Source organism: Cyprinodon variegatus, unplaced genomic scaffold (assembly GCF_000732505.1).
Source record: "Cyprinodon variegatus isolate N-32 unplaced genomic scaffold, C_variegatus-1.0 Scaffold86, whole genome shotgun sequence".
Lineage (NCBI taxonomy): Eukaryota > Metazoa > Chordata > Actinopteri > Cyprinodontiformes > Cyprinodontidae > Cyprinodon > Cyprinodon variegatus.
The window spans coordinates 1,498,364-1,509,271 of NW_015150539.1; positions in this window are offsets into that span (position 1 = coordinate 1,498,364).

The window sequence follows — 10,908 nt, forward strand, 5'->3', positions numbered from 1 at the left end:
TATATATATATATATATATATATATATATATATATATATATATATATATATATATATATAATATATAAAGGAAGACATAGAAAGTGGGATGTCTGTACAAAATCCAATCCTCTTAAAAAATATTCTTGAGTAAAACGTGTGTAATGTCACATCCTTATTATAGAAGCAGATGTTATGTGCAAATTTAAGATTTAGACTAGAAAATCGCCTCGCTCTCTTGAGGAACTACATTTTATCTCTTAATGTTTGTGGTAGATTAATGGACACGTCATTGTTATCTAAAAACATCTTGCCTTTCAGTGTGTCTTCGTTGAAACAGGGTCTCAGGTATAATCGTCAGACTACTGTTGTAGCTGCGGGAATAATAGCATCCGATGAAAAGGATCATAGATCCTCTGTTGTGTTTGATCACAATGAGCACCAAACTGGAAAAGATTTGTATCAAAATTATTTCCTGGAGAACCTTTCCTAATGAAGCTCACATTTAGCTCTTTTTGCTTAAAAGCTTATTTCTTTGACTCTGGTATATGGGAAGTGACCTATTGTGTTTTAAACAACTGCATTGCCACTATTACACTGTGCAATTAAAAAAAAAACTATCAACATATATTTAAAAGTAACAATTTGACTGATTGTAATGAACTGCAGAAAGGACGGGTCTGTGCAATAGTCCTCTATAGTGTAAATTTCACTTTAAACAGTGGAAGGCTTTAAGCATTTCTAGACCTATCACAGTCATGCCATTATCCTTCAATCTGAGATTAATGAGGTTTAGCACTTTTTTTCCTTAGAATAATAATGCTACAACATCATTAACATAACTGAACTAATGTCAGTGACTTTCTATGGTTTTAAAAAACATAGTAAAAGTGCAGCTCCATGGCTGATTGGACTTGAAATATCATGGCAGGCCACTTAAAAGAGCTGCCAACCTATTAACTGAAAAGAAACGGTATATACTCACAATGAAGAATTATTCTTTTTTTGCCTTTGACCAACTATTTTTAAGTTTAAGCCGAGTCATGATTGGCATAATGATGCTTTTATCCCTGCAGGTTTTCAAATGAGGAATTTTTTTCACATAGAATGAAAAAAACAACTGCTTAACCTTTAAGGCTCTCAATTCTTCTTCTCTAAGCCATGTCTTTTCATGACCTTGACATGAAAATAGCACAGATACTAAGTAAAGGGTTGTTTGAAATCAAGACATAATCAGTTAATGAGCACAAATATGCCAATGTTAAATAGCTTGCTTGCTGCACTGTGTTCCTTTTACTATGTCGTGCATTTAGGTCTATTTGTGATAAAAAGAAAAAAAAAATGTATGTCTGTTTTTCGCTTGTATGTGTGTGTGTTTGTTGCTGTATGTTTAATGAGTGTCCACTTAGATGTCAATCAAATGTTTGCATGACTGGTTTGAGCAGACTGTAGAAATAAGAAAGGAGGATTTATCGGCAGTTTATAGAAAAAAAATCTTTTTTACTATGACAGAATCGTTATGGATCACCTCTAAACTTGAGAAATCATATAATATTGCAGACTTCAAACACAAATCTTCTCCAAAAAAAACAAAAAAAAAAACAATGGCTTCTCTACTAATCAGAGATTAAAACATGTGTCCAATTTAATAGCATTTAGTTTAATCCTGCAAGACTTTCAAAATAAAACCCTTTAGATCTGAATTATAAAATACTTTATTCAGAGGGGGAATCTATACATATACATTTTGTGTCCCTGTGTCACCATTTGTATGGGGATTCTTTGTCTTTGGTTTTAGAAGAAAATAATCCGCTTAGGGCTTTGTTCAAACCACACATATTTGTAAAATATATCCAATGAGGAGCTTGCATGTGCACTTTGTGTTGCTATATCTCAATGTCCATTTGTAGTAATCTGGTTTCTCCTCACAGTAGAAGTCTGTGCATGTTTACTTTAGGGACTCTTTAGTTTAACATAAAGATACAAATGTGAGGGTTGTCAGTTAGAGAAGAGAAAAAAGAAAAACATATAAAGCTATATATACATCAGAACTCTCTTGGCCTATAAGTCACCTTTAGGCAGTGTATGTAACCAAAGAATGAGTACTCTATGTAAGATTATATCTGAAAAGAACATAAAAAGTATAAAAAGGAACATTTCATCTGCGTATAGGAATCGAGATACTGCCACCCATTTAACATGTAGTTGTTCTTCGATGTTTGCCAATATGTTACAATACATCTTCAGGTAACCATTGGCCTTATAGATGTTCTCGAAAAAGTAGAATTATTATATGTATTTCAAAGTGAACACCACAGCATAGCTGTTTGTCTCATATGTTACTAATACTCCTCTTGTTATGTCTGTTGTGTCTTTTCGGCACTTTATTGTGTGACCTATGAGTGCATAGGTTAAATTTCTAATTACTTGAGTAATGTCATATATTTCTGTGTGTCCTTTGTGAGGCACTGCTGCCTATGGATATAGATATGTGCCTCCAACAGCCCATGACATTCATTTAATTTAGAAATTGAGATGAGATATATTATAAAATCATGTTTTAAAATGTGTGTGATGTGTAAAAAAATAGAAAATATATATCATAAATGTGAAATGCATCTATTTATTTTCATCATCAATTATTGAGGCCCTACCTCAGATTTTGTATTTATGTATAGAAATGCAATTGGATTATAGTATCTTTGCCAATAATAGTATATCGCTAATAAATCATGAAATGTATAACTTATAAATCAATAAATAAATGTTATTGTTTTGCTTTGTTGTTGTTGTTACTGACTTATTTTGGATTTACAATGCTTAAAACAATTCTGTTGAGGAAACATAGTCACCTCAGTGACTGAACTTGTCGCTTAACTTCCAAATTAAGCTCTTACAAAACTAAAGGGGGACCTTAGTGTGTTACATTTCATCGCTCACTGAAATCATAACATGCTGTACATTGTTTACTGGGGAATTATGATCAAAGACAATGAGAGTAAGAGCAAAGAGAGGATTTGAACACTCCTGTAGGCATGTTGTTTGTTGGAACATGCGATATGATGCCTAAACTCACTGCAGCAGACAAGTTGGCATATTTCAAACAGTGCTCATTTGCAATTAAAATATATTTTAGAGTAGCTTATTGATTACTGCTACATTTTAGACATGCATGTAAGGTCCCTTGGCATAAGCTGTAAAGACTGTAGAAGCTTAAAGAGAAAATACTTAAGAGACAAAGGAATTTTAGTAATTTCTTATTTAAGCACGCCTGAAGACTGGTGACTGAAACTCAGAACAAAGTTGAAAAATCAGACTAGAAACAATGTTTATTTAAATCAGGTCGCGACTAATTTTGGCATGAAGACTGAGCACTCAGGGGACTTTAAAATTAAAATGAGTATAAGCAATTTCCCCTCCAACCTACTACTGTTTAATGTAACTGATGCTCACCACCTCTCTCTCCCTCTGTTAGACAACCCATTTACTTAACATCCACCTCATTTTGGGTAGTCCTCGCCTATTTTGCATACCCAAATGGAAAAGCAAATAACAAAGGAACTGTAAGCCCAAATTACATGTGCAATACATTATTTGAAAGCTAACACCCTCAGCTAACACCCTCTAGTTTCTGAATATCTACATTTGGGTGAGTTGAACACAGACCAAGCTGCATCCGTTCAAACATGACTCAAAGTTGTTTTTTTATTCTTGGAAATTATAGGTCTTTTTTGAACAGCAATAATAAAGACATTCTTGAGAAAAGACAGGTCTCATTGTATTACATTTGTTTTGCATCATGTCAACCACAAATGCAGAGAAATTCAGACCTCTAGCTATAAAAGTTCCAGAGCTGTGGGTTTTGGAACTTTTGGTGTCAGCTTGGGGCTGCGTTCAATGGCTCCACCTGCTGGTGTCTGTGTTTCTCTCTAACACAAGCCTGTAAGGCGGTACCCCTTTAAATATTCTATACACATTTGGGCTCAATCGAAACCTTATTTCATTGGCTACAAAGCCCAACACCCCATGTGGTCTTAACCAATAACAACATAGATTAAAACGTCAATTATATCGCGCGTCACCGGCTGACGGGAAGTGAACCGGAAGTGAATCGGAGGTGAGCATTCTGGACGCTTATATCTGTCTCAAATCGTGTCATAAAAATATGCAGACACTTGTATCTTGTAGATAAGAAGACGATGTAAAGAACCATACCAAAACATCAAGGGTTAAAAACCATGGGAATAAGTATTAGAAGTAAATATTAGCAAGATACTGAGCATCAGCTATGACCTGCTAACCTTTCTGATGTCAACAACAGGAGGTTATGGCCAATTTTCTTATCATTGAATATTTTTATTACAAATATGATGGATTACTTTTAATATGTGGACCCTTATGGACGAAAAGAGTATAAACAATTGAAGAGTGGATTTATAAAACGGCTCCTGGATGCCTTCAAAGGTATGTATTTATGGCTGCTTTGTTTGTTTACGTTTTTACATGCAGCTATATCTTTTTTTAATTGTACTTTGGTGCTCGCTGTGTCCATAAAATCATCTTGGTGGTTGAATTGGGGAGAATCTAAGCTTTCCAATGATGTCTAACATGTCTATAGTAGAAAAAAAAAATTACCAGTGGAATTTTATGCATTCTGAGTTATCACTCCCACTTAACATTGACCGGTCGCCGGCGACCCGGTGGGTTTAAAGAGGATTAATGAATCTATAGTTTTAGAAATGACCACGAAACTTGTAAGATTGTGCATGAGCACCACTTTATTTATAAAGGGATATTTTATGATGTGAACTAGGATTGTATTTGGATACAATACTAATTCAGCATGGTATCAATGCAAAATGAAATTTTTAATTACTGTTAACTACTGTTAACCTTAGATTTCTAGATTAGTTGTACTTTAAAAGCATAAGACCTCAAACAACCAACAACAAACTAAATGTATTTTCAAATTTTATTGGAATTATTCAATTTGCATTTATTTGTACACTAATATAACTAAAATAACCTATTGGTTCTTTTAAGAAAGCACCTTTGAGATTTAAAAAGGTAAGTTTTTCATGTCAATAAATATGTTTTTATGTCTTTAAATATTTAGCTATTTTTATTTACTTGGTATTGAAAATGGTATCGAAAATAATTTCAGGGCTTTGAATATTGAGTTTGAAATTTTAGTATCATGACAACCCTAATTTGCTCACAGCAACAGTCCAAGCCACTAATTAACTTGAAACAACTGAAATGTGATGATAGATCATAAAAGCAGGCACAACGCTGTAAAAATCAACAAAATATAACTGTCCAGTGGATTGTTATCTCACCCTCCACTGTTGTTTTAAATTAAAATACAAATGAACAAATATCTGCAAAACTATATAAGGACAACTAAACTTCAGTTCATGCTAGTCAGATTTACTGCACTCTATGTGCACCCAATGATATTTACTCAACAGGGAAGTAAAACAAGGAAACTGACTGTATACACAGCTACCCTGTTGTTGCAGCTGTTAAAAAGTTCTATATGTTTTCCTTAAATAAAAGTTCTGTTTTATTTCCACTTGATTGGGTAGAATATTTAGCTACAGTAAGTATTTTTTTTAAACAAAATTTCACTTTCTCTTTTATGCCAATTTAAACAGGAAGATTAAAACGGTTGTCTTGAAAGACATTGCATATTTTCAGTAGTTTATCTGCATTTTGACATAAAAATAAATAAAATAACATAGATAACTTAACGAAACAGAAAATATGAAGCAAGTGCAATGATATGAAAAATAACACTAAAAGTAGAAAAGAAGATATCAAAAAGCTTTATTACTCTCTGGTGGTTCTACGGTCGATGCAATGGTACCAAACAGGGTATGAGCAGTCTTTGACAGTATGCTGGTATTCCCATGCTGGATCTCAATAAACAGGCGTGCCTATTTGGATCTGGGGAAGGTGGTACCCTGGGAGACCATTTTGGCCTCGAGTCCTCCCCATCCCTCAACACCTTCCTCCATCCACTGCATCACACATCCACTCACGTCTGGACTTGGGTGCAAGTGCATTACTGGAATCCTCATGGTTTCCATGGTAGTGTGAGCCTCAGTCTGATTGTGCAAATTAAAAACTTTAATCTACATAATTTTCTTAATAAACATGTAGGGGTCAAGCAGTAAGGTTTATTCATAAAATGCAAGTTATTTCACAGATATTAAGTTAGTCACAGAGCACCGTACAGAAAAATTAAGCCTTGGCGTATACTCAACTGAATAAACTGGACCACTTACCCTAAGGCATCAGAGGCTCATCCGTCTATGAAGCAGCTGTTTAGAGTTCAGCTTTACCTGCTCGTAATCCACATAGCATTAGTCCTACTTAAACTTAAACTTAGTCTTCAATCAACAGCCCAACCTGTCCCCTACATGTCACCTAATTTGATTCTGATGAACCTGATTCAACCCTTCTCCATCCCTTTCTCCCCCATCCTTGCAGGCTCATCTGGCTCCTTCTACATGCTGCTGCTTTCACAAGGCATCACAAGCCAGTCCGTCAGAAGACGGCCATGTTGAGCCCAGTTCTGCAGAGATTTCTTCCCAAGGGGAGGTTTTTTCTATCCACTGTCGCTCTATCCTTGCTCATCAGGAAGGTATAAACTTGCACCTTGTTCTAGCTGGCTTCCTTCTTCATACCACCACCAGCTTCAGGCCTGGGGATTCATCCCTTTTCTCATTGAGCATCTCATGCATGTAATCAAACTCTGGTAGGATTTGTTGGGGCCCTACAGTATCTCTGGAAGGTTTAGTGTTAGATGGGATCTAGGTCAGGTTTGAGTTTAACGCTATATTCAGCTGTAGCTGCCACTGTGTGGTGTGGAGGCTGCAGTGCCTCAGACTGTAAGAAGGTGAGAAGAGTAGTAGGAACAGTAGAGAAAATCATCGAGGCTCCTCTTCCCTCCATTAAAGACATTTCATCCCAGCGCTGCATGTCCCAAGTCCGTAACATCATCAATGACCCCTCACACCCCCACCATGGACTGTTCTCCCTGCTGCCCTCTGGGAAGAGACTTCGAAGCATCCGATGCAGATCAGCAGATTCAAGAACTGTTTCTTCCCCACTGCCATTAGACTGATGAATAGTGTGTAAAATGGGTTATTTTATTTATATATATATATATATATATATATATATATAAAAAAAGTTAGAACTGTAAATACAGTCATATGTTTATATTATTATTTGTTATGTATTTATTGCTGTGTTCAAGGCTGCACATGAAATTGTCTAGAGCTTGTTTTAAACTTAATTTCTTTTTGTCTACACTCGTGTATACAAAATGACAAAATAAATCTGTCTAAGTCTAGTCTAAATATAAAAAATCTTGTTTAAGTTTGTATGGTGCAATTTTAAAGATGGTTATTTATGCATTTGTTCTCCTCTATTCTTATCTCCTATCTTCTTCTTTCTTTTTACTTTTTGCTCCACCTTTCTCCTTGTCTTTCTTTTCTGTTTCCCCTTTGGTTTCCATGCATATTGATTTGATATATAGATGTATGTATGTATTAAATATACTTTGATAAGATTATAAAACTTTAGGGCTGCACAGTGACGCAATGGGTAGCCCTGCTGCTTTGCAGCAAAAAGATTCTGGGTTTGATTCCCGGCCCTGGGTTATTTTTGCACAGAGTTTGTGTGTCCTCCCTGTGCATATGTGGGTCCTCTCCGGGTACCCCAGCTTCACAGTCCCAAAAATACTAAACAAAAAAACATTACTATTTGATTAGTTGGTGTTAAATTGTCCTTAGGTGTGAGTGTGTGCGTGAATGGTTGTTTGTCTTGTTTGTCTCTGTTGCCCTGCGATGGACTGGCAGCCTGTCCAGGGTGTACCCCGCCTCTCACCCATTGACAGCTAGAGATGGGCACCAGCACCCTCGCAACCCCAGCAGGGATAAACATGATGGAAAATGGATGGATGGATGGATGGATGGATGGATGGATGAAAAAAATAAAATCACTACTACAATTTAGAAATATTTTAATATCCACATCAAAAACAGTATTGTTTGATGGAAAAACATCTTTTTTTAATCAAACCTGAAAGGATTTGCAGTATCTGCTTATAACAAAATAAAGACCCATACACATTTCTTTTAATTATTTTGAGAGACAAAGAACATTTCAATTAGAGAAACCATTAAATTTTTTTGCACGCATTCTGTCATAGTGCTGTGGAGAGTCAGGCTTATTATCAAACCAGTTCTACACTCACTGCAGGGTCCTTGAGGGATCAAACGAGTTTGCCCAATCTTGTTTTGTGAACCTAGCGGAGGCATTTAACTGTGTCACTTGTGTTGCCATGTGTGGAATATGGACTCAGGAGAGGCCACATCTGATCACCACTTGGTCTCGTTCTTGAATTTTATCCAGTTATCCATGATGCCCTGGGATAGTGAGTCCAGAGAAAACACCCTTTGGTCAACCTCAGCTGGTATTATATATTATCAGGACTTTCTGAGCAAAGGTTTCCATTTATATTACCAGCAAGGCCCTGATCTTTTCAACTTGATATTATGTTATGCATCAAAGCTGTCTGCAGTTTGTATAAAAGGTTACTCTAAAACACTTTGATTCCTTTTTACGGGTGCTGACTTGCACATATTTGTAATTCTGATCCAACTAGCAATCCTTGCTCAATGCCTCAAGGTCTTTCCATGTTTTTCTTTCATTGTATCGGTTAAAGCTTTTTTGCTCTTAGCTTGATGACAAAGTCTTTGGCTTGCTGTTTCTAACACATACTAGGAAATAATAATTTCACGAATTAAAGAGAAATGAAAGGGATGTCTTTTGAGGTCACACACTTTTACCATTGATTAAGGTTAGGGCCTAAGGCTCAAAGGTACTCAAAGATAGGTAAATCAATTTTTGTTGTGAGATGTGACCTACCAAGAAGTCAGATGCAGAAATGCCATAAAGAAACACCCTTAAGAGACAAATAAAACCATCCAATATGTGTTTATATGAAACACTTTTCAAGGCAACTTTATCTTCAGATCTTAATTTTCTGACTCTCTTTTTAATCCATTGCAGTTAGGTTTGGATGTAAATCATGTTTTCAATCTAAGTTGTATGTTTTTTTTTTGTTTTTTTTTTGTAACTACCATTCAAATTAAAGGTAATGAAAAAAAGACTTACATTTACTTCAAAAAGATTATATATACTTATATTTAAATGTAGTTTCTTCTTTATTTAAATTTATGAGACTCTTTTGGAAATCTAGACAAAGGAAAAAGTGGAGAAACAGTCATTAAACAGTAAACAGTATGCTTTGTCTTTTTTAACTCCCTGTCAGTCATGGCAGGTTTCTGTTCAAACTGAACCAGGTTCTGCCAGAGGTTTCCTCCTGTTAGAGGGCAGTTTCCCCCTTCCACTGTTGTTCCATGCATACTTGGTATTGGGATTGCTTAAGAGTAAACGGCACAAAGCAAGACACTGTCCATTGTTTTTACCAGGGCAGTGAAAGCTGCAAGCCAGTACATCAATGCAAACTGTAAAGGAGACAAAAAAAATGTTTTATTTATTTTTTAACCAATTCTAATGTGAACTAGACTTTACCTCATTGTTTGATTACTTGGATAAATTTTGTGTACTTACTTGGTTTGAAATATGTCTGTTCTGATTTGACTGAATCGTTGTGTTTTTTGTACCTTGATAAGACAGTTTTCGTGAACTGGTGCCATATGAATAAACTGAATCGAAAATAAAACTAATGCAACTAGCTGCAATTTTTCTTTATTACAGACATAATTTTGCTTTGCTTTCCCAGAACAAATTGGCCACTCTAAGCTGCCGAGAGTCTGGCATCAGATTTTCTTCTCACCCTGACAGCAGTAGCACAAAGTGGGGGAGGAAATTGCCTGCTACATGAAAAGCCACAGATTTTCCCATTTTCTACTCCACTGCTAAAATGTTGATCTTATATGCCAGGTGTTTGTGCCTGCCAGTGTGGTGCCTTGATGATGACAACCTGTCAGCTGTCTCCTTTTTTTTTGCAGTTGCCTTGACAATGGGACTAAGTCATAACATCCTCAGTTTAAGTTAAATAAGGATTTCTTCATAAAATTACTGCGATTAATTTTTATTACTAAGAAGAAAATATGAATTGAGCAAAGTGCTGCAGTTACCCAAATGCATATTAAAGTACCGGTATTAGGTTTGGTTACTTTTCAGTTAAATGTCACCTGAAAAGCTGGGAACGGATTTTGAAACTTGGAAAATTTTTATTTAAATCCATACTGGCATAACACTTGTGATGTACTCATTGTGGCTCAAAGTGCACAACAATCTAGATGTCTAAAAATGCGTTGAGCAACAGATTCAAATAAGGTTTTCCTTTTTCTTTAATGTTTTAACTGTTTGTATCTGCTCTGCTGACAACAGGATATTGAATTTTCTTCTGTAAAATTGAGGGTGGAGCATATATGTTTATTTTTGCATCCACTGTTCAAGCAAATGTAGAAGTCACTACTTTTTCTCTTTATTATTTTAGAACATGGAGAGGAGAATAAACTGCTATAGGGCTGAGGCTCCATCTGAAGTGTTTTTCAGAGTAATTTAGAAAGGTTGTAATTCACAAGGGAAAAAATAAAGATGTACTTCATGTTATAATTTAAACCATTTCCCCGCACCAAAAACGCAACCCTATACTGCTTTCCTGAGCAAAATTGTTTGTAAAGACCTCTCTGAAGTTGCACAATTAACTATTTGTGTTTCTTAAAACCAAATATTGTGTCATGATCTTTAGCTGGTTGTATTTTGCTTCTCACTTGTTTGAATTTAGATGATTTAACTGTTGTTATATATACGCAAATTCCTTGTCAGTAAATCCTGTGCTGTCCCCTGATGAGCATCTTGGTTAGGACTCCTATGCTG